General features: G+C 40.0%; 1 protein-coding gene across 2 annotated transcripts in view; it reads right to left on the bottom strand.

The window, feature by feature from the left end:
• SOX5 (SRY-box transcription factor 5) overlaps positions 1 to 26,176 on the bottom strand; it is a 1,186,854-nt gene that overhangs the window by 995,123 nt on the left and 165,555 nt on the right. For both annotated transcript variants that reach the window (XM_075551990.1, XM_075551991.1), the window contains exon 2: positions 22,242 to 22,322. The gene's annotated coding sequence lies outside the window, so the exon portion shown is untranslated. The remainder of the gene's footprint in view (positions 1 to 22,241; positions 22,323 to 26,176) is intronic.

Raw genomic sequence — 26,176 nt, 5'->3', positions numbered from 1 at the left:
TGAGTGCCCGTGAACCAGGCTGGTTGAATATGTGCAGCCCCCTTGACCCTGCATCGATTGCAACTCATGGTGACCCTGTAGAGGAGTTACAAAAGGCAAACAATGTATTACCATCACGCCCATTCCAACTCATAATAACTCTATGGAGGGCTTCCAAGACTAAGTCTCTACAAGAACCAAAAGCCTTTTCTTCCTCTTGCAGAGTAGCTGCTGGCTTGTAATCAACCACCAAGCTTACAGGGAGCACTGCAGTGCTTCCCCAGCAGCTCCGCCACGGGCCCTTCCTGTGCGCAGTTGTCCGGGGCCATGGAGTCGGTTCCACTCAAAGCAGCCCTGTTTACAACAACACAACTCACGAGACCGTCCACATCTTCAGGCAAAACTCCAAGTTGGGCGAGCACAGAGATGGTAAGAATATGCTTCTGTGGTAATGGTTAAAGCGCGGTCACTGCTGTGGTGGTGTATGAGCTACTCACTGAGCTGCTGTCAGGTCAGCAGTTCGAACCCACAGTCATCACAAGGGCAAAGGACGAGGCTATTGGGTTCTGTTCAAATTTTAAATCTGTGGAGTCCGAAGGGGTAACGCTACTCTGTCCAGATAGGTACTTAAGAGTCAGCATCAGTTTGTGTCTTTGGGTGTTAGGGAAATTATTAGGCTTAACTCCATAAAATATTGTAAGCACTCCTCTGTAATATAATAAAGTGTTCATTAAAACACAGGTGAACACCATTATGCCCTAACAAATGAAACAAATGATACTGAGTTCATATGCTTTCGTTTGAAGCACACTATCCAGGGCTTATGGAACGATAACTTTAATAGTACTAATTGTACCCGAACACTTTGAAATATGAGCCATTTGTTCTGAGTCTCTTACCATGATATTATAATAATCCAAGCCTTTAAGCTTTTGAGCTTTTTTGATAAAAAAATGGCTGAGGGAAATCATATAGCAAATATTATTTCTAATATTTTGCCTCTTCTGAGATACAGAACCTTTAATAGATTTTTACCCCTTAAAAATGCTTTGCAGTATGAATGATTTTATCAATTTCTTAATGATCTCTACTCTCTTAAGCTTCCTTCCATGGAATCAATTCTGACTCATAGGGTTGCTATGAGTGATAAATGGCTGATGGCAATGAACTAGAGACAGTAACAATTCTTCGCTACAGCTAACAGATAGATATTATTTCACTTCCATACCCAGTGCTAGTCATCTGTGAGTAATAATAACTTTGTCTTTGATAAAAAATGCATTGAACTCAAAATAAGCACAGAATGAGTCACAAAAATCTATGAGACCCTATACAACAGAGTAGAATTGCCCCTGTGATTTTGCAGCACTCTAACTCTTTATGGGAGTAGAAACCCTGTCTTTCTCCTGAGGAGTGGTAGAAAAATTATCTGAAGCATCACAAAATTCAGAAAAAGCTTACTATCCATATTAATTATCTCCTTAGCCGCACCTCTAGGATACCCTGTTCCCCTTGCAATAGCTATTAGCAAGATGAGCAGAGAGGGAAAAAAGGGAAAATGAGCTGATTCCAGGAACCCAAGTGGAAGGCAAATTTTGAGAATTATGAGGGCAATGAATGTATAAGGGTGCTTTACTCAATTGATGTATGTACGGATTGTGATAAGAATTGTATGAGCCCCAATAAAATGATTTTTTAAAAGATGTCCTGGTGGGGCTGCTCGTCTCAGGTGGGTGAGTTGAGTACCCCAGTGGCCTCCTGAAAGAGAGATGAAGCTCTCTGCCCTTCAAAAAAGACTGACAGCCTGGGAAACCCTACATGCAATCTCTCTGATTCTGAATTGATATTATGGCTATGGGTTTGGTTATTATGGGGTCTTTTTGGAGGAGAGGTCAGGTACAGTTAGCTTTGATTTTCTCCACTTTTCTTTGCTCCAGATGAGAAGAAACCAATAGAGGCACCTTAGAGGGCAGCCGTCATGCTGTTAAGACCCCAGTCACTTTTCATCATAGTTGGACTATGTCATGCCAAATTTGATCTTTGAGCTCCCCTGAGACTCAGATCCTCAAGGGGTTTGTTTATAGCTAAACATGTTTTCAGAACTTTGCCCTCTGTATGTTCCCCTATACTCACTGACATACTTATTGTCTAAATACATATGCAGAAATAGTCTCGGCAAACCTATTCTTCCCACTCCTATTCCGTGTGTGTGTCTATAATTGTAGCCACCCGCGGATCGTTGTTATTACTGTTATTGCAGAATTGGAATAGTACTTTCCATTGTGGACTTTTAATTCTTGGGCTTTTCCTAATGTCTTCTTTTGTCTGTATCAATTTGTGGTGAGCTCCCTTTATTGTATACTGCCTTTTACCTTCATCCAAGTTAATAGGACACACACATCTTACTTAGCTATCTTTGTATGTGATAGATTACCAACCGGAGCCCTTGGGAATCTGGTGCTCTGGGTTAGGCACTGAGCTGCTAAACACAGGGCCAGTGGTTCAAACCCACCAGTCTCTCCATGGGGAAAAGATGAGTTCGTCTGCTCCCCAGAAGTCTCAAAACACAATATGGAGTCACTCTAAGTAGTAATGGACTAGATGGCAGTGGGTGTGGCTTTGGTTTGGTTTAGATTGCCAAGTGGACTCAGTAAAGTATTCAAAAGAGCTGAAAACTTACTATTAAACAAAGCATTTAACAAGACCTAACGCACAAATCATTTATAAATGTCTCTATATAAAATATGGGTTAGTGAACTATTGTCTATAACTAAAATATCAGTTGGTAAACTATTGTCTATAACTCAAATCCACCTCACCACTTGTTAATTAAGAATGGCTTCTAAACATGAACATTTGCAGTTAATTTGATGATAAAGAGAACTAACATCAACTATGAACCCGTTAAGCAAAGTATTTACCATTTCCCGCTGAAAATTTTTTATTCTTATCATTAGTACACTTATAAAAAATGTATCCCAATATTATTTTTAATTATTTCAATTAAAACTATAAAGAAATTTCTATTTTTAAGGTAGCTACATAATGTCCCTAAATTTTGCTCATCCTGAAAAGCCAAAAATATTGCCCCTGTCAATTCCTGATCTAGAAAATAATACCAAAATACTTTTATCTTTGATAACAGTTATTTGTCCATGCTTTCAAGTAAATAAATAACATAACTGCTTACATAAAAGATCACAGCAAATACCTCCTAATGATTCTGCAATCACTAGTAGGAGGAGACCGCAATAAGCAGTCCCTGAAAACATCCCTATGTAGACTTTACACTAACGGATGGTACTTACCACACTATAAAGTAAAATGGAAAGGTATTACCACGTTTTATCCCATAAATTAGTTTTTTTAAATGCCAGATTTTGTTGGTAATATTTATAAGTAAATTAATTACCATACATTAATGGTAGCCGTGCTGAAAGACAAAGCTACCTAGAAAGCAATCTGGCAATAAATGGAAAATCCCACTGAAATAGTTATATGCTTTGAGACAGGAAATTCACTTTTATGAAGCAGTTCAAAAATTTCATGAAAAATTTCAGTTATCTTCTGATTCCACCAATTCTTGAAGTCCCCTTGGATAAACTCAAAAACATAAAAATAAAAAAGACACAAAGATGTTAACAACTTTGACATTTGTGAAAATACTGCAAAGTAAGAATTCCAGCAATAGGGAATGATGGTGAAAGAGTGAGAGGAATCACAGCAATGCAGTGAAAGCAACATCTCTTAAACCTTCCCTGTCTACTTAGTAGCTCCGTAACTTTGGAAAAATAGTTTAACCTCTGATACTGAGTTTCTCATATGTGATTCATGAAAAAGACAATTCTTGAAAAGCTGCTGGCCGAGGAAACATGATTATTCTTATGGAAGTAAATTCATATCTTGCCTAATCTACAGAAAGTGGAAAATAAGTGGTAACATGGGAACATTCTTCAAATGTTTAATGATTTTTTAAAAAGCTAAATTCAAAAATCCTATTAAAACAAATGGGTTGAGAACCTCTTTTATCACTTCAATAAACAAGACTCAATAAGGTTACGATTAATAATAATCACCTTGCTGCCACACCCTATTACTGGACTCCTCTGCTGCATTTGAGACATCTTAAAAACAACTCTTACTTGCTAAAATACTCATCAGAAAGCCTAGCTCAATCTACTGATAATCTTCGACTTCCTCCCTCTTTAAATGTTGCTTTGCTAGAGTTTTTTTCAAAATCCGATTTTATTCTTAATGCACCATCTCCATTATCTGTTATTCATGTCCACAGCTCACAAAACTACTGATGAGTCTTCCACATAAAACTCTAAAATATATTTCAGCCTAGCTCAAATATATAGTTGATCCAATTGACTAATAGGTAAATTATCACATGGGTGCTAGCACTTCTCATGTGACTAAATGTCTTTTACCAAAGACCTGTCCCTACCATTTACTATATTTTATGTTATTTACTATGAATAGTCCTACCAGTCTCCAGGCTATAGAAGCAAAAGATCCTGGTGCTACCCACTTGCTCATTTCAACATAGCCACTGTTTCCTCCTTCTTAGTCTTTCACAAACAAGCCATGATACCATCGTGGGTTGAATGTGGACTGCTAATCCCAAGGCCAGCCACCAGCTTCTCTGCAGGAGAACAATAAAGCTTTCTGGTCCATGAAGCATTTATAGTCACAGAAACCCCAAAAGGGCAATTCTATTTTGTCCTATAGGGTCACTGTGAGTCAGGATATCTCAATGGCAATGGTTAGTCTTTCATAGTCTTGTTTTAAGAAAATACTGTTTTTCTTCTAGATCATTCCAATAGTTATTTTGAAGTTGAATCTCCATTTGCAAGGCCTGAACTCACTGCTATTGAGATGATTTCCACTCATAGTAAACCTATAGAGCCAAGTAGAACTGCTCCATGGGGCTGAGGAAGCTGGTGATAGTTTATAGAAGCGGAGCGTCTCATTCGTCTCCCCTGGAGCTGCTGGTGGGTTCAGCCTTTTGGTTAGCAACCCCATACTTAATGTACTGCACCAAGAGAGCTCCTTCTACTACATATAAACGCCGTGTCTTCAAGTTGATTACAGCTCACATCAATCCTGTGAAACAGAGTAGAACTGTTCCATTGAGTTTCTGAAACTGGAAATCTTAATAGAAGACAGCTTCATTTTTTCCCCCATGGAGTAGACAGTCGATATGCTCCATGTTGTGGTTACCAGACATGAGATTAACCCACTGTGTCACCAGGACTCCTTGCGATGCCAAAAGTTCGTCTAATTTAGGAGGTAATCCTTTTCAAGGAACACTGGTGGTGGAGTGGGTTATACCATGGGTGGCTAACTGCAAGGCCAACAATTCAAACCCACCAGGGTCTTTCAAGAGAACAGAGATAAGGCTTTCTGCTCCCATAAAGACTCGGGAACAGTGCAGCAGACAGTACTGTTTTGTCCCATTGGTCTCTATGACTTTCATTTGACTCAAAGACTCCGAGCTTTGTTGTTTGTTTTACAGGAGAAGAATGTCAAATTATGAACACAAAGCTAGTGTGGGTACTCCAACATCACCCCTGACTAGGAGAAGCACAATAGAGGGGTAGTAGTATACTCCGGTAAAGCATCCTTGAGAAGTAAAGTTAAAAACTGACACTCGTGCACATTCTACAAAAACATACATGTGTGAGGCATGTTTAAGGGTCCCTTCAAAAATGTTGCTAGGGCCCCAACCCACCCTAATTTATTAAATCTTTCTTTAGGCGTCTTGGAATAGCTGGCTCATTTCCTCTCACCTTCTTCAGATTTAAACTCTCAGTATATCCAGCCAAGCATATTGTCGAAGACTAATTGTCCTAAGTGAAATTCAGAAAAGAATACTTCCTTATTTGACAACTTTTTTTGCCATTCGGATAATTTTCACAAATCGTCTGGATATTGCCCCTAGTCACATGTGGTCCCAATAAGCTATATAGCTACAGTTCCTAGTAATATTGTTTCAGTTTTACAACTGGATGGGGCAGACAGGCCCGGAGGTACCAAATATCAACTAATGAGAACTCTTTGATCAAAACAGGAAGATTTGCAACTGGGCCAGGGAGCACTTTGTTCCATTGTGTACAGAGTCAGCACAAATCAAACTGACTACATAGAAGCAAACCACTTAATGTCCTTCCTTCTACCTAAAATATGTTTTCTTTTCTTCCAGGTTAGCATATTTCTACTCATATCTTATTCCTAACTTACCTTTCTGAAGCCTTCATATATCTAACTCAGTAGTTGATCAACACTGTATTAGTTTGGGTACATAAGAGAAACAAATCCATAAAAATTCATATGTATAAGAGAATTTTATATAAAGGTTAAATGCACATCAAGAAATCATCCCAATCCAGTTCTGTCCAAACCCACAAGTCCAACATTAGCTCTTTAAGTCCGACACCAATCCACAAAATCCTCCTCCATCTCACAAAACACACACTATGATGCTGACTACAGGAGGAAAACCTAGTCAATGAACGTGTAAGCATCTCAGAGCTGACAGGAGTCTCCACACGGTTGCTCCAGCCCCCAGGGCTGCATCAGGGTAGGTCCATGCAGCTTCTCCTTGGGGATGTCTTGCAGGAAGTCAGCCTTGCAAGCTGAAGCAGGGAACTGGCTAAGGCAACTGCACCCTGGTCCAACCATCACAAAGCAAGAGCCCCGAAAACTAGAAAGGTGAGGCTCACTGAGCCATTTATCTCTCTGTCCTTCAATTAATACCACATGTGTTTATCGGCCAGGTTGGCACAATAAACTTTATCTAACTCAAACACCACCCTTGTATGCTCTCCTGAATCGTACCAGGAACCCTGGTGGTGTCGTGGGTACACGTTGCATGGCTAACCCTGTTATATCAGCAGGTCTAAACAATTAGCCACCCCAATGAGAGAAATCCAGCTTTCTATCCCTGCAAACACTCTCAGAAACCCACAGGGGTTACTGTGTGTTGGTATGGACTCGATGGCAGTGACATGGACCACCTATTCTACACACTCATTCTCAATCTTTTTCCCTCCATGAACTAAAACTTCTTAAGAGCAGAAAAGGTATATGCTTGATACAATTGATGTGTAAGAGCTGTAAGAGCCCTTGATTAAATGACTTTTAAAAAAGGAAGAAAAAGCAGAAATGGGACTCCAGTGGTGCCATGGATTCAGCATGGGGCTACTGATCACCAGGTTAAAGGTTCCAACCCCACAGCCATTCCACAGGAGAAAGATAAGGATGTTTGCTCCTATAAAGAATGACAGACCCAGAAATCCTGCGGCCCGGTTCCAGGCTGTCATCTAGGCTCTCATGAGAGCGTCATCTCAATGCCATGGGTATAGCTTGGAGTTTGGTAAGGGCAAAAGCTGACCTAGCCCTTTCTATTCTCCAAATGGCAGCATTGAGAGTGTCTCATAATTCTCAGTGGGATTCTCCAAATGAGTGAAAGGGGAGAAGAAGCAATCTACCAAAAAACTACTTTTGTTGCTTTCAAGAATTGGTTATTATTAGCAATTTTTACCCTTGTTTTAAAATATTTTGGTTATGTGACACTCTTTGTTTATATGGGGGACCTAATTTATAATAAAGTACTTCTTAGAGGCTTACTCTAATTTTCATTAAATCAGCTACCTAATTCTCGTAAAGCCCTGTGCACCTGTGCAAGGCTTATTTACATGACCAACAGGCTATTTTACTTGAAATCATGTCCAGATCTCTGTACCCAATTACCTAAATAAATATCATTAGTGCAGCTTCATTAAAGTGTATTTTTCTTAAATATTTCTCAGCACACAAATTTCTCAGTAAGTGAGCAGTGATTAGAGTTTTGGCAAGAAACATCTTATAATGGACTTATTTCTACAGGTATATATTTCAGCTTCTAATGAAAAGAAATAATTTTTATAAAGTACCATCAACAATAAAACAGTGACAAATACCATAAGACTAAACCTATGTTCGTGTGCACAAAGCCATACTTCTATCTCCTACTAAGTTTCTATCTCCTACTAAGGACTTATTTCAGAAATATTTTTAAAAGAAAATATCCCATATCATTGGAAAATTCTCCTAAATAGGATCTCCGTTCAAGTTGAACACACTTCATTCTTTTTAGTAGCACTAATACTATCATAATCTAGTAAATCCCTGAAAACGCTTTATGTGAGCATTTTATCCATTTCTTCCGTATGACTTAACTATAGGAGCCTTCATGGTATACTGGTTACACCTTGGGCTGTGATCCACATGGTCAGCAGTTCAAAACCAATAGTAACTCCTCAGGAAAAAGACTGGTTTTTCTATGGCTACAGTCTCAGAAACCCATAGGGCATGGTGATGAGTCAGCATTGACTTGATGGCAGTGAAAGATATTTTTTTTTTGTTTATGACTGAAGTATGCTGCTTTCTTATACCTCGCTTAAATTTACTCTGTGAAGTAGACCAAACAGACAGGCACTATTTAGGCATAAATACAAATCTAGAGCACCAAGAAAGTCAAGCAAAAGGGTGACAGAACAAACCTAAGCTGACACCATTCTAGGCATTTAAAGAACCATTTAGATAACCACTACTATTAGGTGTGATCCATACCTCTAGTTCAGGAATGCCTTGGTTTTCTTACCAAGAGTACAATATCAGAATATGGCCTCCTCACTAGGGTGTTCCAGAGTTCATGCTGCAGTACGAACATGGATCTGACTAAGTAAGAATGCCTTTTCTGGGTGCAGGCACTCTTCACGGATGTTGGCTCATTTAACACAAAGGCAGCATTCTTCTTGATGTGTAAGCCCGTATGCAAAAGGGAGTGAGGCAGAGTCCAGGAGAAGGAAGGCAAGCTTTAGAGCCACACAGCCTCAGCTTGGAATTCTTGTGCTGGCACTGCAAGATAATGGTGACCTTAAAGTACCATAAATACTTGTGTATAGCTGGGTTTTTCAGCACATTTTAATGCAGTTTTTTTGTGGTAAAATTAGGTTCCTCAGCTGATATTTGGATCAGCATATACTCGAATATATATGGTAACTGAGCCTCTTGGAACACTTATTCCCCAAATTGTCACCTCCTTCAATTTCAACATGCAATGTCATTATAAAGGTATATGTGGTAGACACTCAGAAAGGGACCAGTAATGGCTTTTTGTTTCTATCATATGGAATCATAATATTTGATGTATTTGGTCTCATTTCATTGAATCTTGCCTCTCTCCCTAGCCAGTCAGCCAAGTCACTTTGTACTTGTTACATTAGAAAACCGCTAGTTCAACCAGGAACCTTGGAGAAAGAAGTGTTAATAATTGACTTTCAAGTTTCAAAAGCCAAAGGTTCTCTGGGAAATTAAACTGAATCTCATAGAGAGAAAACCTCGTGTGTATGATCAAAGCAAGAGGAGAGAGTACAGATCGCCAGTGAGTGGAAAATAAAGTCAACATGGGAATAAGCAAACATGCAAAGAAGTTAGAGTACCCAGCGTCAAGGGAGCCTGGAGTGGCCGTACTTTTACTTCCCCTTCAATTCACTCTAGTGAAAATGGAATGACTCAATGTAGGCTGGAAGATTCCACTAAACTACCTCAATTAAAGAGGTAAGAGATACCAAAGAAAAGTGTTAGGTTGATGAGATTCTCTACCACAAAATAACAAATATGTTTCCTAATGCGTTAGTCCAGGTAGACTAGAGAAACAAATTCATAGAGACTCATATGTGTCTAAGAAAGAGCTTTATATAACAAGAGCAATTAAATATTGAAAAAACATTCCAGCCCAGTCCAGATCAAGTCCATAATGCCGATATTAGCCCAGATGTCTGATACCAGTCTGAAAATTCCCCTTTAGACTCACGAAGCACATGCAATGACATTGAATGAACAAAGATCAGAGGCCAGTGGGTGGAAAGTCTTATGGATCCAGTGGCTGTAGAAGAATCTCAGAGCTGGGATGTGGCTCCTTCAGCTCTGGACTCTGGCTGCATCAGTGTAGCTCCATCAGGCTCCATCAGACTCACTGTCAGTAATGTCACACAGAGAGTGAGTGAGTATCCCATCTCTGGTGAGCTATTTATCTAATTAGCACCTCCAAATGAGGTCATCAACCTGTGACCTGATTGACAGACTAAACTCCACCCGATTCACTCTTAAGTCTCAAATTGATAACAGATTATGTAACTACCACAAAGGTGAAACAGAGGCAGAGAAAAAAAATACAATTTCAGGAATGGATTTTGGTCTCACTCTTAATCCTAGCTCCAACCTAACAACACTTAGTTCTAATGACTTGGGCCTGTTTGATACTTGCCCTCATGAAAAATAACACACAATAAATATGAGTGCTATGGCAAAGTGTGGTGAAGAAATTAGATGGTGCTTAACTATCGGAAAGAATAGGACATGAGATCTTAAAGACTTGTTTTCAAACAAGCAGGCTTCCAAGTGAGATGTCAACTAAGCCCAGAGAAAAGAAGCACAACAATATCTGTGCTCCGAGTATTTTAAATTATATAATCTAAATCCAAGGAAGGAACTGTATCAGAGCATAAATTATAAGATTCTGGTGAGCAGAAAACTATGGATGATGGTAAAAGCCCAAAACACATTAGTAGGATCAACACAGGGATACGCCTCCAGTGAAATCCCTCTCACCATAATTGAGGGATGGGACTAACCTGGTGACCAGACAGAGTACTGCAGAGGCGACTATGGTACATTGAATGACAAATCTGACTTAAACAGTGAAAACCTTGTCATCTGATCTCCCTTTTGATACACTTTCTGTTGGATCTGATTCTTAATAATATTCCCTGGAGTTTTCTTTTTTTACATAGGGGCTTATTTCATTGTTGGTAGCTTTTTTGACTCTCTATTATGTATATATTGTGGTATAGGAAATCCAGTGTGGATGAATCTATAGAGACACTAACTAGAATAAAGGCTCCTGGGGGGTACAGAAGGGAAAGGGAGAAATGGGGAGCTGATATCAACAAGTAAAAGAAGGAAAGAAATGTTTTAAAACCGATTGTGGTAGCATTTGGAAAATACTGCTTGATATGATTGCACTATGAAATGGTATCATCTATAAATTTGGTCATAATAAGATTGTCTAAAAGAAAAAGAAAAAAAACTTCCAAAGATAACAATGTGAACTGCTTTGGTGGCTGTAAAATCCAACAAGGAGAGGTTAAAGATGAAAAGAAGAAACTTCCAGAAATATGGCGACTGATTAATACATATCAGAGGGACTCCACAGAAATCAGCACCGGAGAGTTACTAAAAGGGAAATTCAATACTTCTGGGTTACAGGAGGAGCGTCATAAAGATAAAAAGGCAAAGATCCACTAGGTTTTGAGGAGCTGAGGACTTTTGCTTACCACGGTTGAGGCCAGCTAGGGCTTGTCTTTAGCCCCGCCACTGTCTCATCTGGAGTCTGGCTCATTGGGAGCCAGCTCAGGGGCTTTATCTGAATACAGCCACAGCTTGCCGCCCCATTAACGCAGGGATTAAACCTATGCAGCTCCAAAGTCAGGGATCAGGACTCACCTATATTGTTACTTTTGTATCCCTTTCTTCTCTCAATACTCCGATAGTCTCAGTGGGCTTATTTTTTTTTCATTTTCTTTTCCTCTTCCCTTTTTTCTAACACACCACTGCCCATCTCCAGACCACTCCCCTCACCCTACAGCATTTACATCTGCCCTCCACCCAGCTGGGAGAGCTCCAACCATATGCAGCATAACCCAAGGCTGGGGAAAGCCCGCCTACTCTCCAACAGGGAATTTCCTGCCTAATAACTTCTGGGGGAAATCCTGCTCAAGTTCTTCCTGGAGAAATTCTTCCCATCTGCTCTCCACAGTGCTTAATATGTGGCTAGAGAAATCTCACTAACATTCTTCCTGCCTGTCTGGCTTCAGAAGCTCCTATTCGTCCTCTATGGTCCCACATGACTGAGGTAACTTCCTCCCACCTGCCTCACACAGCCTAAGGCAGCACGGGAAACACGTGCCAACATTCCAAGCTGCTACGAGAACCTCTGCCCAATCATTGCAGTGATCTACCTGACCAGGACAATTATGCCCATCTTTCACGGTGCTCTACATCAAAGTGGGAAACCCACCAGCCTTCTGTGGCACTCCCGTTGCAGTGAGCACTACCACACGGGCTCTGTGGTACCACAAGTTGCTGTGGGCCGCACCATCAAAGCTTCTTGTGAGATCACCCAGTACAGCACCATCCTCATGGGTCCACAACAACCCAACCAATGTCCCCTGAGAGGACAATCCAACTTTCCCTCCAAATAACAGAATACTGGTTGACTAGGGAAAGAGTGAAACCACAGTAGGATAAAGTGGTAGGCCAATTCCATAGTGAAATTAGCTGCAGGCACTTTGAAGAAGCATTCCTATGAGCCTCCCAAAGAGAGCCAGTGCTCTTCAACTCCCAAGAAAATGGCACCTGGCTCCTCTACAACAACGCAACACAAACAGCAATCAGCCCCAACGACCTCAATAAAAAACTAGGAGACACAAAAAACAAAGGCAGAAGATGTCCTGAACCTAATTCCATGCATAAAAGAAACAGACAGAAAGAAAATTTCAGAATCCTGCTTGGAGTCATACAGAATATGAGGGAAACAATACAGGAAAAGGATAAAATGAGAGAGGAAATAAACTCCATACACCAAAGGGACATACAAGAGCTAAGGTATGAGATAACAAAAACCAGTAGCAGAATCACGGACTTTGCCAAGCGAATAGAGGAGACAGAGAACCACACCAGTGACCTAGAGGAGAGACAAGGAGACTTTAGCCAACTCGAACAAAAACATAAGATCATCAAAAAACACGAAGAAAACCTAAGAGCAATGTCTGATACGATGAAAAGGACCAACATCAGGATAATTGGATTATCGGAGGAAGACACAACAAAGAAGTCATCTGCAACAATACTGGGAGAATCCTTGGAGAAAAATTTCCTCAGCTTAATGAATGAAAACCAGGCAACCATTCAGGAGGCTGAAAGAACACCAACTAGCCTGAATCATAAGAAGGAGTCACCAAGGTATGTAATAGTTAAAATATTCAACTTTGAGTTAAAGGAGAAAAACATGAGAGCAGCTAAGGAAAAGCCAGCATTTACATACAAAGGTTCCCAAATAAGAATATGCTCAGACCTATCAGCAGAAACTATGAAGAAGAGGAGAGCGTGGAGTAACATATTCCAAAAATTGAAGGAAAATAATGCAAACCCAAGAATACTCTACCCAACCAAATTATCTATCAAGATAGAAGGAGAAGTAAGAATCTTCCCAGACAAGGAAAAACTTAAAGAATACGTTAGAAGAAACCTAGTCCTACAAAAGATCCTTGCTGACCCAGTATGAAGAAGCAGAATAACAGCATTCAACAAGCATAAATAAGAGACCGCAACATAGAAAAACCCCACTCAGAGGGCAACAAAGAGAAAACAGCCCTGAATATAGCACTGACTTAAAGGTGGAAAGAATTCAAGAATGACACCCCCCCCCCCGACACACACACACATAAAACACACTGATAAGAAAGGGAGGTAGGAATGCACCCAACTCAAAAGGTATAAGATGTCCACAGAGTTCACAGATGTAAATAATAACCCTGAATATCAATGAACTGAACTAAGGCATTAAAAGACTGACGCTAGCAAGACTGGCCTATAAATGAGAACCCATCAGTCTGCTGCCTACAAGAGATACACCTCAAGACTACAGACAAAATAGGCTGAGAATCACAGACTCAAAAAATGCATACCAAGCAAACAGCAATTCAAAAAAATACAGAGATTGCAATGCTGATCTAAGATAAATTTGACCTTAAAGTGCAAACCATAAAAAGAGATAAAGAAGGACACTAAATAATGCTGAAGGGAACAGTAGTTAAAGAATCATTAAGCATTTTAAACATATACTCCACGAACAACAGACGCACTGAATACGTCAACCAAAAACTCCAAAAGATGAAAAAAGAAATTACAGCCTCAATGATTATAGTAGGTGATTTCAATACACTGCCCCCTGAGAATGATAGATGACAGAGAAAGAAACTCAACAAGAAGAATAGAGATCTAAAAACTACAATTAGACAATTTGGCATGATAGATAACTAGAGCTTTTCGTCCACATACAAAATAATTCACATTCTTTTCAATTACACATGGCACATATTCGAAAACAGACCATATGCTGGCACATAAGGCAAATCTGGCCTTAAATCTGGCCTTAAATAAATTTAAGCACATTGAAATCATACAGACCTCTGACCACTGTGCCACAGGGCTGGAAATCAACAAAGGGAAGATGAAGAAGACAAGAGCAAACAATTGGAGGATGAAGAACTCTCTGTAGCAAAAGGAGTGTGTACTGGCCCAGATCAGAGATGAAACCAATGAGAATGAGAAGAAGACATACTAAAACTAATGGGGCACAGTAAAAGGCAGTTATCAGAGGAACTTTCATAGCAATACATGCACATCTGAGAAAGGAAGAGAGATTCATGATTGATATACTGGAACAAAAATTTACAACTACAGCAGAGTCAGCAGGACAATCCTACTAAGAGAAAAGGAAAAGAAATAATAAAATTCAAGGATGAAGCAATGAGAGGGAAAATAAGAGAACTGTGGAAAAATTAATGCTTCTAAAAATTGGCTCTTAGAAAGGAAAAACAGAATGGACAGACCGCTGCCAAACCTAACCAAAGAAAGGAGGGAACAAATTTCAATAGCAAGGATGAGGGATAAAAGAGGGCACATTACAACAGTCCCTACTGAAATCAAAGGATAATTACACAGTACTATAAAGGATTGTACTCAAATAAATTCAACAACTTGGAAGACATGGACAAATTCTTGGAAAAACAATCCTTCCCTAGACTATCCCGGATGGATGTCAAGGATCTCAACAAACCCATATCAATAGAAGAAATAGACAACCTTATCAAGGGATGACCAACAAAAAAATTCCCTGGACCAAATGGCTTCACAGGATAATTCTACCAAGCATTCAGGGAAGAACTGACACCAAACCCACATAAACTCTTCCAGAACATGGGAAAAGATGGCAAACTTCTGAATTCCTACTATGAAGCTAATATAACTGATACCAAACCTGGCAGGGGTCCCATAAGAATGGAGAACTACAGAACAATGTCCTTAATGAACATTGATGCAAAAATCATTAACAAAATACTGGCTAAGAGAATACAAAGTATATAAAACAAATAATCCACCACTGCCAAGTGGGATTCATACCAGGGATGCAGGGATGGTTCAACATAGGAAAGGCCATTAGTATCTTTTACCACATTGACATGAAAATCTATAAGAACCACATGATAATATTGATAGATGCGGAAAATAATTTGGCAACATCCAATAATTCCTATTTAAGTCAATCAAGAAAACAGGAATGGTAGGAAAATTCCTTAAGACAATACAAGCTATATATGAAAAACCAACAGCTATGGGTGGTCAATGGAGGCAAAACGAACACAATCCCACTGAAAAAGGGAACCAGACAAGGATGCTTCTTCTCCCCACTCTTATGTATCACTGTACTGGAGGTTTTAGCTAACAACATAAGGGAAATAAAAGCTATCAAAGGTATTCACCTGGGGAAAGAAGAGGTGAGATTATCGTTATTTGCAGATGATATGATTTTATATAAGGATAATCGCAGAAGCTCCACAAGGGGAGTAGCGGAAGCAATAGAGAAATATGGTAGAGTGACAGGATACAAACTCAACAAACAGAAGTCTATCCCAAGAGTGACCTGAACAAATGGAAGAATATCCCATACTCGCGGATTGGAAGACACAATATAGTAAAGATGTGAGTTCTGCCCAAGGCACAATATAAATTTAATTCAATCCTGATACAATTACCTCATCTTTCTTCAAAGAAATGAAAAAGCTGATTACTGACTACATATGGAGAGGGAAGAAGCCCTGAATTAGCAGAGAACTCCTCAAGAAGGACACAGGAGGAGGGCTTGCGTTACCTGACATTAGCACATATTATACAGCCACAGTGGTCAAAACCGCATAGTATTGGGATATTGAAAGATACTCAGAACAATAGAAAAGAACTGGAAAACCCAGAAATAAAATCATTAGCATACAGACAACTGATTTTGATAAGGGTCCCCAAAATATGCAATGAGAAGCAGATGCCCTCTTCAACAAGTAGTAGTAGAAAAAAATGGATATCTACCTGCAGAAAAATGATCCAAGACCCTTATCTCACTCCATACACAAGGATAAACTCAAGGTGGGAAAGAGACCTAGAGGTAAAACCTCAAACTATTAGGGCCATCAATGAGGAAATTGGGACAAACCTGAGAACTTTGGCACAAGGAATACATAGACTGTCAGAAATAGGGAAGGGCACAAATACAAAGGAGACACAAATTAACAAGTTAGATGTACTGAAGATAAAACACCTGTGTACATCAAAAGAATTCACCAAGAGAGTATTAAGAGGGCCCACAGACAGGGAAAACATTGTTAGCAATGACATATCAAACAAAGGCTGTTTTACTAAAATCTACAATACCCTGCTAGCTTCCAAAAAGAAAAGAAAAAAACTAATTGCCCCACTAAGGAGATGGGCAAAGGACTTGAACAGGATTTCATAAGGGCAAAAATCCAAATGGCCAATAAACATGAAAAAAATGTTCCCGATCATTAGCTATAAGAGAAATGCAAATTAAAACAACAATGAGATACCATCTAACACCCTCAAAGATAGCCTAATTCAACAAATCAGAAACAACAAATGTTGGAAGGGCTGTGGTGAGATAAGAACTTTCATCCACTGCTGGTTGACCTGTAGGTATGTTCAGCCACTATGGAAATAAATTTGGCAATTTCTAAAACAGATGGAAATAGAGTTACCATACGACCCAGCAATTCCCCTACTGGGTATGTACCCAGAAGAGGCAAGAAACAAACCACGGCCAGACATGTGTGCTCCAATGATCATCATGGCACAGTTCACAATCGCAAGGAGTTGGAAACAACCCAAATTTCCTTCAACAGATGAATGGATTAAAAACTGTAGTACATACATACAATGGAGTACTATGCATCGCTAAAAAGCAGTGATGAATGCATGAAGTACATCGCCGCATGGGAAGAAGTGGAGAAAATTATGCTAAGTGAAGTAATCCAAGCATAAAAGGACAAGTACAACATGAGTAGCTGAGGTAAGTATAAAAAGAAATGCAAAGGGGCATAAGGGAAAAAGCTACTGTATACAAACATTCCTGGGGTGAGGTCCAGGTAGTATGGCAGAGGCTAGAACAAATCCAGGGATGCACATGGTAGCCAACTAAAAAGGAGGTGGGGTGGGGGCGGAGGATGGCATAGAAGAAATGGGTAACAGGGAACAGGGCACAACCCCCCCCCAAAAGAAGGGTATTGTTTATATCTCCACAGGGAAAGAGGAACCAGACTTCCAAGGGATGAATGCAACATACCAGCACAAAGCAGGGAACCAGTAGAGAGGTCTGAGGGGCCAGTCCCAATCCCAACTACGTGGATAGCCGCCCCTCCCCACAGAAGAATTCACTTCAGAGGACAGCACTGAAGCTATAGTTTAGGGAGAGGGACATGTCTGATCAGAGCACATGGTAGCAAAAGAAGGGGGTGGAGAAGAGAGAGTGGAGCACATCCTGGCCCACCAAGCCTTGAGGACAATATCCCTGCTCAGAACAGCCCATGCACAGAGAGGACCATAGGGCCAGCCTCACTATGTTACATGCCATCCCTCACTGACCCATAGCCCTACAGAGGACAACACTGGAGACAGTGTGGGAATTCCGCCCGATCTGACCCACCACACCAAGGCAAAAACTAAGGCTGCTCAGCAGAACAGCAAGAGGAACAGAGTAAGGAAGTCCTGAGGGAATACCAAAAATAGACTTTGGGACCAGGGTATGGCACCCCATCAGACTGATCAGAAACCACTCCTAAAGGTCAACAAACAGACCTTGAACTATTTACAGGCTTTTCTTTATTTGTCATTGGTTTGTTTTTGTTCTTTTGATTTATTTGTTGCTTTGTTTTGCTCTGTCTTGTCTTTGTGCATATTATTATCTCTGCAGGTCTATCTAGCTAAGATAGGCAGGATAAACAATGTGGAGGAGAAAACAACAGGACCATGGTTCCTGGGAGGCATGGGAGAGGGGTAAGTGGGGGAAAGAAATGGTGTTAACAAAGCCAGGGACAAAGGAACAACAAGTGATCCAAAGTTGGTGGCGAGCAAGATTTAAGAGGCCGTGTAGGGCTTGACTAAGGGCAATATAACTGAGAGGAATTACTGAAACCCAAATGTAGGCTGAGCATGATAGTGGAACAAGAATAAAGTAAGAGAAAATAGAGGAAAGAACTAGGAGGCAAAGGGTATTTATAAAGGTCTAAATACAGACATGTACATATGTAAATATATTTATATATGAGGATGTGGAAATAGATCTATGGGCATATATTTATAGGTTTAGTATTAAGGTAGCAGATGGACATTGGGCCTCCATTCAAGTACTTCCTCAATGCAAGAACACTTTGTTCTATTGAATTGGCATCCCATCATGCTCACCTTCCCGACACAATCACTGAAGATAAAGAGGGTACATAAGCAAATATGGTGAAGAAAGCTGATGGTGCCTGACTATCAAAAGATATAACATCTGGTGTCTTAAAGGCTTGAAGATAAACAAGTGGCTATATAGCTCAGAAGCAACAAAGCCCATATGGAAGAACCACACCAGCCTGTGTGATTATGAGATGTTGAAAGGATCAGGTATCAGGCATAAAAGAACAAAAAATCATATCATTGTGATCGAGTGGGAGTGTGGAGTGGAGACCCAAAGCTCATCTGTAGGCAAGTGAACACCCCCTTACAAAAGGATCACAGGGAGGAGATGAGCCCGTCAGGGTGCAGTGTAGCAATGATGAAACATACAACTTTCCTCTAGTTCTTAAATGCTTCCTCCCCCACTATCATGATTCCAGTTCTACCTTACAAATCAGGCTGGACCAGAGGATGTATACTGGTACAGATAGAAACTGGAAACATAGGGAATCCAGGGCAGATGAGCCCCTCAGAACCAGTGATGGGAGTGGCGATACCGGGAGGGTGGAGCAAAGGTGGGGTGTAAAGGGGGAACCGATTACAAGGATCTACAGATAACCGCCTCTCTGGAGGATGGACAACAAAAAAGTGGGGTGAAGGGAGACATTAAAGTAATAATTTATAAATTATCAAGGGTTCATGGGGGGCAGGGAGGGAGGGGGAAAATGAGGAGCTGATACCAAGGGCTCAAGTAGAAAGCAAATATTTTGAGAATAATGATGGCAACAAATGTATAAATGTTCCTTACACAAGGTTTATATGTATGGATTGTGATAAGAGCTATATGAGCCTCCAATAAAATTACTTTAAGAAAAACCAACAATACAGTCAGACAAGAACCAAGAATAGACGTAAAACTGGTTTTGTTTTATATAAAAAAAAAAGATGAAAAGAAAATCTTCCAAGAATCCAGACATTTCAGACCCATAGAGGTGGAAAGAATCCCTGAAATTATTATCCTGAGATACTCTATAAATGAAAACCCAAAACAGCTCCTGAAGCCTTCTTCATACCAAACCATCATCCAGTTAAAGTAATAAAAAGCGTCAGCCTTGAGCATTGTGCTCTTGCTAAAACTATCTCGATGGGTTCAAGGTAATAACAACAACTCTCAAGATTAGACAGGACTCTGAGAGGTCAGTGCATTGATGAAATAAGAGAGGACCTGTTTGGAAACGGGGGATGCGAATGGTTGTGATTGTCACCGAATGGCAAGTGTAAAAATAGTTGAACTGGAGTACACGTGTGCTTTTATAAAGGGCCTCCCCAAATCCCAATATGCTTTAATTTTCCACGAACTTTTAAAATCCTCTGGCATGAAAAACAACAAAAAACAAAAGGAAAAGAAAAAAAAGGTGACAAGAATGGCGGTAACAGCAATATTATCAAGAGGTTCTTAGACGGAGCTGCTGTCTTATAGTCAGTCCCACCTTCCTGCAAGATGTTAATTTTCCATCTTAAGTCTTTAGAGAGGCTATAAGATGTAATTTGAATAGGGCTGTAGATGTCTTTGCAGTCTGTGGAAACCAATTGACTTCAGGCTGATTTTCACCTGGGAAATCTGGAGGTCAAGATAGTTAGGCTAGGGACACCTCTGGAATCTGAGGAGGCTTCCTATGGAGACAAAGAAGATGTAGGTTTCCATGGGAAAGATGTGGTCCATCGATGAAACAATTGTTTTTAAGTCCAAGAAAAATACTTGGAAGTGTCTATGAGACTCCCAAGTGTGAGACCAGGTGGAATTAAACTACCAGCCAATCAAAAGTGGGTTGAGGATTATGCAGCTGAAGGGAGCTTCTGGATCCAAGGGTGCCTCTAGCATCCCACAAAAGGGCCCAAGAGGGAGTCGGTTGTAAACATCTTCAAAGCTAAGAATGCACAGAGCAAAATTAACATAGCACCAATCCACGCAAGAAAGGTTCCTCATCCATTTCTCCCTCACCTTTGACATTCTAACCACTGAAGATAGAAAAGAGTGGCAGCGAGGAAAGAGATTTATACAGAGAGAAAGAAAAGGCAGATCCTCTTCTTCAAACTGCAGTAGCCCAACCCACCAATGGACCACACATCGTGGAAAGGAGAAACCTGATATCATTTTAACTTTGAGTTGTGATTATGGTCTGGGATTAGACATCCCCATTTCCCAAAGGAGACTGTGTTTGTGACTAAAAGTGCCAGTGTCTCTTTTTCCTTTGTTTTGTTTTGTTTTGTTTTCTCATAAGGGAGATAAGGTACAGATCCTTTCTAAGACCTAAATTTCATCTAGAGGTGCCAAAAATAGCATGCCATCTGCCCCCTCCCAGCCCCCAGTGTATTAAAGAGTCAATGGGTCATATACACACCAATCAATTGTGTTTTGTTTGCATTCCCTAAGACGTGCTTTATTCAAAGTACTCTTGCATAGAAAACCCTCCAAAATATATATTTGGGGGAGGAGGGGGAAAGATGATCAGGATTTTTTTCTTGGGTGGAGTCTAGACCTTAGAAATGACTGCATAGTATGTCCAGACAGCATATTATGAGCCTGACCAACCTTCCAAAGAACCCATGACATAGCCTGACATAGGAACAAGTCCATGGGTTTCAGAGTGACATACAAAGGCAAAGAGTTATATCATTCCAGAATTTCTTTGGGGTCTAAACGGAGCAATAATGTGCTAGAGGTGTGTACAAAGGAAACTAAGAGAGGAAATCTGAAGATTCTAAAACAGAAGTTCTCAACCTTCCTCATGCTGTGACTCTTTAATAACAGTTCCTCATGTTGTGGTGACCCCCAACCATAAAATTATTTTCATTGCTACTTTATGACTATAATTTTGCTACTGTTATGAATCAGATGACCCCCGTGAAAGGGTCATTCGACTCCCAAAGGGGTCGCAACTCATGGGTTGAGAACCACTGTTCTAGAATATAAGTTCCCAAATTTATTTGGCCTTCCCCACCCTTGTTAGAAAAGAATGTACACACGCATGTACACACACACACACACACACACACACACACACCACCCCAGGTGCAGTACTGCGCATGTTGGGATAGACTGGTATAGATAGCAGAATCAATGTGCTTCATCAGTGGATCCCAAGTACCGATGGAAGGTGAGAGGACCGATGTCTTGGTGGGTATGTGACTTAATGGGAAATAGCAGTTAGAAGCGGACGAGGCTTCTCCCCAAACCTTTGCACCTCAAAACCTCACTTAGAGCTCTGATGCCAACTCAAGCTGCTTCCACGTGCTTAAATGGAGGACCAAAAGTAACTTTAAGTTTAGCCACACAAAAAAGGAACAGAAAGATTTTCTGCTGTTCCAGGGGCTAACTTTTGGGAGTAGACTTCCTTCCTGTCTTCAGAAAGGGGCATCATGATTGGAAAAGGAAAGGGTCAGCTAAGGTGACGGAGATGAACACAGCGGCAAAACCAATAGACTGATACCAGAAGGAAGATGACGAATGCACAAAACTGCAGCGTTTCATCCCTCATGCACCAGGTCACCATGGGTCAGGGCCAACTGGAGCACAGCCAGCGGCATCCAACAAAAATAAAATGGTTTACATATTTTCACACTCTGTGTAGACAGAGACGTACCTGCCACATGCAGGGAGGCTTGTTCAGACTTCCAAGGGTCCTCTTTAAGAGTGTCTTTGCAGCGCAAACTGATTAAACCGCCTAGAAGAGAATCAGAGGCCCGTTATTTGGAGTCAGGCTCATAGTGTGCATGCATGACTCGCTGTACTCTTGGCTGTTTGGGAAACAGCTGTGGTTTGTGATATGCTGGGCTTCACAGAATATGGTACAGTTATCACTACAGAACCCATAAGCCTCATTAAGATACCAAGTTAACGGCATAAGGAAGCAATATCTCACTGTCATAGAGTCAATTTCAGCTCAGTGACCCTATAGGACAGGGTAGAACTGCCCCAGTGGGTTTACAAGGCTGTGAATCTTGACAGGAGTAGAAAGCCTCATCTTTCTCCTGAAGGAAACATTATAGGGTTAGTCTTCTTTTATTTTTCAAACTATATGTTCTAAATTCCAGGAGAACACATGGAAAGGAGAAGGCACGTTGGAGGTAACCACGAAGTCACCAATTTGACCCCACCAGCCGCTCCCCAGATTTTATCCTCAACTTCGAATTTTTTTAAAAGCACCAAATCTATTGATGAAGGAGGAAAAAATAAGACAGAGATACTACTGTAGGTAGAGTGTTCATGGAAACCCTTCTCAGATAAAGTGAAGGGTGAGTAGCAACATAGATGGGAACGCGAGAGCTAATGAGGGAGAGAAGCGTTCTCCAGGCTGCAGGAGTAGCAAAATCTCAAAGGCCTTGAAGTAGGACTTTCTGAGCATGTCCAGGAATAGCTGAAAAGGATGTAGCTTTCTATGCGTGTGTCAGAGAGAGAGAGTGGCAGGACAGACATGTCATCATAATAGTCTGTAGGCCAACGAAATAATCAGGGTCTTATTCTGTGCCTGGAAACCATTAGAGATTTATTTTTGTTATTATGTTATATTGATCAAACTTTTGAGTCTGAGTTAATTGTAAATCCGGATGCAGTTGTAAATAATAATGCAGAAACGCACCATGTACTCTTTCCCCAACCTCCCTCAGTGTTAACACATGGCCAAACCCCAGTACAAAATCACAGGTAGTATATTGATATTGACAAAACTGAGATACAGAACATTTCCATCACCGCGAAGATCCCTTTTACAGCCAAACCCACTACTGCCCCTCCACTTCCACCTCCTTCTTCAATCCCAGCAAACACTAACTTGTTCACCCTTTCTTCAGGCCAAGAATGTTATGTAAGTGAAAGCAAACCCTCCGTGTAATACTCTGAAGATGCAGCCCAGTCGGTGTATGTATCCAGAGCATGTATGTTTTTATCACTGAACAGTGAGCCATGGTGTAGGGTATTTAACCATTCACTGACCGAAGGACATTGTCTCATTTCCAGGTTTGGGGCTTTTATGAACAGAGTGGCTATAACTATTTGCAGACATGTTATTGTCTAAACATAACTTTTCCTTTCTCTGGAATAAATGCCTAGGTATGAGATTGCTGTGTTGTATGATAGTTGCATGTTTTGTTTCATTTTGGTTTTGTGTTATAGAGCGGTTGTACTATGCTATATTCCTGCTGGTAGCGAGAAATCATTTCTCTGCAGCCTTACTAGTTTTTTGTGCTGCCATAAATATGTATGTATATGATATTTACACACACCAGTCTGATAGATGTGCAGTGACTTATCATTGTGGTTTTATTTTTATTTTATGTTTAGATGCTTATTTGCTACCCAAGAGTCCTGGTAGCACAGTGAGCTGCAGGGTAGGTTCCTATCCATGGGAAAAAGATGAAGCATTCTGTTCCCATAAAGCGTTACAGTCTTAGAAACCCAAAAGGGTGGTTCTCCTCTGCCTTATGGGGTCATTACGAATAAGAATTGACCTGATGGCAGTGAGATTTATTTGCTGTCTACTGTCTGTGATCTCCAGTGAAATGTCTCTTCCTGTTTGTTTTCTCTTTTGGCCATTTTCTAATGGGATGGTTTATATTTTATCATAAAATTTGAGATGTTTTTAATTTTTATATTAGTCCCCTGTTGGAATATGCGGTTTACGGATAATTTTTCCTAGGTTTGTAACTTGTCTTCTCATCCTCTGTTATAGAGTAAATAACTTTTTTGGTTTACATTTTGAAGCTGTCTAATTTAGAAATGCTTCCTTTTATGGACTGTGCTTTTAGTAGAAACGTTTAAGAACTCTTTGCCTTTCCCTATAGTACTGAGCTTGTATTCTACAACATTATTAATCTCACTTTTTAACTTCAAGAGTTTTGTTGTTCTTGTTTTAATTTATTGGAATTTTCTACATGGATGATCACATCACCTGTAAATAGGAATGATTTTATTTCTTGCTTTCCAACCTGCACACTGTACCTTTCCCTCTCAGAGTGCCAGTCAGTGCAGAAAGGCAGAACACCAGGCTGAATACAAGAGGGTCCTCATCTTAGGAAGGAAGTTTTTGACAATAAAGTATCATTTTAGGTGTACGTTTTTGCATAAGTCCTTTATCAAGCGGAGGTTTTCCTCGATTCCTATTTTCAGGCCGTTGAAATCATAAATGAGTCCTGAATGTCATCAAATGTTTTTTTCTGTATCAATCTATATGATCCTGTGATTTTTCTGTTGTAGTCTGCTAAGGATGTCTGGTTACACTGTATGTTAGGTATCGGGTTGCTGACCACAGGTTGGTGGTTCCATACCATCAGCAACTCCAGCATCGAAAGATGAGGGTGTCGGCTCCCATAAAGATGTACAGCTCAGAAAACTTTTACAAGATCCCTATGAGTCAGAAGTGACTCAATGATAGTGGGCTTAGTTTTACGTTTAATCTATTAATGTTGGGTTTTATGGATTATTTTTTAACTGTTAAAAAAGCCTTGCATTAGGTGAACCACACTTGGAAATGGTATATAAATAATCATTTCTGAATTCTATTTGTTAATGTATACATTTATTTTTAATAATTTGTCGCATTTGTGCATAAGGTAATACAGCCTTCATAAAGTGAATGGGAAGTATTCCTCCTTTTGTATTTTCTGAGAGATTGTGTAGATTCAGTGTTAATTCTTCCTTAAAATATTTGGAAGAGTTCCTCAGGAAAACTATCTGGGACTAGAGATTTCTTTTTTGTGATATTTTAAATTATGAAGTCAATTTGCTTATTAGTTGTAGGTTACTCAACTTGTCTATTTCATAACACATGAGGTGCTCAAGTTTCTTCAAGATTGGTCTATTTTGTTTCAGGGATAAAGCTGATGTGTGCAGAATTGCCCACACTATCCCTTTCTTTCCCACCGGATGCTCATAGTGACATACTATGTTTCATATAATGGTCGCTTGGGTGGCCTAGTCTTTGCTAATCATGCTAGAATTCTAAAAGATACAAGTACAAAATCTGAAAAGAAAAAAAAACCAACTGTGGAACAGAGCTAATGCAGTAAGCACTAAATGTGGACAGGAAAAGAAATAAAACCTCAAACAAGTCTTTTAAACTTCCACTTTAAAGATCCTAGAAAAATAAGGTAACGTCCTCTCTGACCCATAGATGATTTGGAACATGCATTATTCGGTTTCCAACTGTTCAGATATTTGTCTATCTTTTTAATTTTTGATCTCTTGTCTAGTCCCATTGTGGTAAAAAGTCTAGTCCATATTATTTTAATGTTCTAAAATGCTTGACGTTTGTTTCACTTGGGGGTATACTGTCGATCGAATTCCAGAGACTTTTAGGGAGTCAGGTACCATGTGAAAGTCAACTAGTTCATTTTCTTTGAGGGTGCTGTTGAGTACCCCTGTAGCTTTGTTGAGTTTTCTTTCTCTAGTTGCTCTATCAACTGTGGAGACCAAGTCTGATAATCTCAGTGTTTGTGATATGTAAATCATTTATATTTAATTTGTTAATGTTATGTCTCCATTTATTGGTTTTCTCTGTTTTTCAATTCTCTATTTTATATT

This window comes from Tenrec ecaudatus, chromosome 6 (assembly GCF_050624435.1).
Source record: "Tenrec ecaudatus isolate mTenEca1 chromosome 6, mTenEca1.hap1, whole genome shotgun sequence".
Classification (NCBI taxonomy): Eukaryota; Metazoa; Chordata; class Mammalia; order Afrosoricida; family Tenrecidae; genus Tenrec; species Tenrec ecaudatus.
Note: the sequence above shows the minus strand (reverse complement) of the source record. Positions and strands in the feature narration are given on the sequence as shown.